This window comes from Scylla paramamosain, chromosome 34 (genome assembly GCF_035594125.1).
Source record: "Scylla paramamosain isolate STU-SP2022 chromosome 34, ASM3559412v1, whole genome shotgun sequence".
Taxonomy (NCBI): Eukaryota; Metazoa; Arthropoda; class Malacostraca; order Decapoda; family Portunidae; genus Scylla; species Scylla paramamosain.
Window position 1 is genome coordinate 9,752,720 of NC_087184.1, and position 2,500 is coordinate 9,755,219.

General features: G+C 41.6%; 1 protein-coding gene across 2 annotated transcripts in view; it reads right to left on the bottom strand.

Moving 5' to 3' along the window:
* Positions 1–2,500, bottom strand: part of LOC135090119 (kinesin heavy chain-like) — a 163,804-nt gene that overhangs the window by 13,592 nt on the left and 147,712 nt on the right. The gene's annotated exons all lie outside the window — the stretch shown is intronic.

The window sequence follows — 2,500 nt, forward strand, 5'->3', positions numbered from 1 at the left end:
CACACACACACACAAAGAGGCTGAAGAAATGACGAGGAAATGGCTTTACACACACACACACACACACACACACACACACACACACACACACACACACACACACACACACACACACACACACACACACACACACACAAACACACACATGTTTAGAGCAGCAAGTTAAGAGGATTAGGTACACGAGGAAGGACAGAAAAAAAGGGAGAAAAGGAGAGAAAAAAAAATCATCAGTCACGAGAGAGAGAGAGAGAGAGAGAGAGAGAGAGAGAGAGAGAGAGAGAGAGAGAGAGAGAGAGAGAGAGAGAGAGAGAGAGAGAGAGAGAGTTTTCCTTGAGAGTAAGGTGTTAGGGTGATGTTATGTGGCGATTTTCAGGATGGCAGAAGAAGCACAGACTGAGGCTTAGACACCGTGATGCGAGGTGACGCGGTGACGTGACTGAATGACGACCAACATACAAATGGGAATGAATGGAGGCGAGGAAGTGCATGAGTGAGTATATTTCTTACGTGTACTACAGATAATTGTGTTTACTTCTTTTTACTGACCTAATCTTCCACTGTAAATAAAACTGCTGACTTGAGAGAATAGAAGATTGGCTTTGTCTCTTCCAAGTTGAAGAATTATTTTCTCGTGGACTGCAGTACAAAAATTGGAGTCTAAAAGGAAAAAGAAAATAGGCGCTTGTCTTTTGTCTTTTTCCAAGCTATAAAACTGTTTTGGGAGACTGTAGCACAACAAATTGAGTCTAAAAAGTTGTGAAAGATTATGGGAAAGACAGCGGGAAGATTAAGAGGGGAAATAAGCATACTCGTATCATAAACCTTGGAAATGACGTAGATGAGTTCATTTTCAAGAGAAGTTGAAGGAAGTACATTTGTAAAGGAAGTACAGGGAAGTGTAGTGATAGAAGAGGCTTTAGAGGTGAGTGTGTTCGTTTCATAGGTGTACAAGTGAGCTCATTTCTAAGGGGTGTTGAAAAATATGTATAAGAGGTACTGAAGTGAGTGACAGAAGTGTAAACGTGTAAAAAGGTGACTACTGACAGAGGTGACGTGAAGTGAAGACAGTACAGGCGTGAGTGTGGTGACAGGTTTGTGGAAGTGAGTGTATTACTTTAAGTGTAGAAACAAGTAGCGATATGTCAATACATGAGTGTAGTGGTAGAGGTGAAACCATTAAGTGGAGGAACAGAAGCACAGAGGCGTTCTGACAAATATGTGGGAGTGTAGTGGCAGAAAAGTAAAAGCGAAAAGTGTAATACTGACAGAAGTGTGTGCCGGAGTGTACTGATATAGGTGTAGATGTAAGAGTACCTGACGTCCATAAGGGTGTCGGTAATAATACAAATGTGAAAACCGATTCCATACTAAAGGGCAGAGAAACGCGTGGGTCTCAAGCGTAACAAGAGCGTCGAGGTGAAGGGAGGCAAGAACAGAACAGGAGAACAACAGAAACAAGTCGAGGAAAAATAAACATGTTGCGTTGAGTGGTAAAAGACTGTTAGGCAAATAATTTTTCCCTTAACTGTGCCAGATTAAATGTAGTCCATGAGACAGAGAGAGAGAGAGAGAGAGAGAGAGAGAGAGAGAGAGAGAGAGAGAGAGAGAGAGAGAGAGAGAGAGAGAGAGAGAGAGAGAGAGAGAGAGAGAGAAATGAATGAACAATACTACAATGTTAGGGAAGACGAGATGAAAAGTTCTCCGCAAGATGAAAGAAGATTGTATGTGTGTGTGTGTGTGTGTGTGTGTGTGTGTGTGTGTGTGTGTGTGTGTGTGTGTGTGTGTGTGTGTGTGTGTGTGTGTGTGTGTCATTCAAGATTTAAAACATTGACAGAGTAAGGACAAGACTAAGTAACAAGTATTGAGAGAGAGAGAGAGAGAGAGAGAGAGAGAGAGAGAGAGAGAGAGAGAGAGAGAGAGAGAGAGAGAGAGAGAGAGAGAGAGAGAGAGAGAGAGAGAGAGAGAAACAATAGGTGATGGATGAAAGATAGATGAGAGTGAGGAGGAGGAGGAGGAGGAGGAGGAGGAGGAGGAGGAGGAGGAGGAGGAAGAGCTTGATACAGAGAAAGGCAAACATTTAAAGGTTAAGAAAGAGAATAGAAAGAGGAAATGACGAAAGGGACCTACATAAATGAAACAGGAATGATAGACAGAGACACAACAAGCAGAGAACAGAGAACAAAGATAAAAATAAAACAAAAATACAAAAAAAAAAAAAAAAAAAAAAAAAAAACCTGAATGATAATAAAGAAATGAACACGCAAAGTTGAAAATACAAATAAAATGACTGATATCGAAATGCAGGAAAAGTTAGGAAGGTGAAGACAAGGAGGAGACAGGACAAGAGGAATAAGTGGAAAAAGAGGATAAAGAGGACACAGAAGGGGCAAGAGCAGTGTAACAGAAGGTCGCCTCTTGGATATAGGTAGAGGACAATGAGCCTTTGACACTCTGAAGGCCAAGCCACGGTTACTTTTTTATGCCGCTTTGAGATAACAGA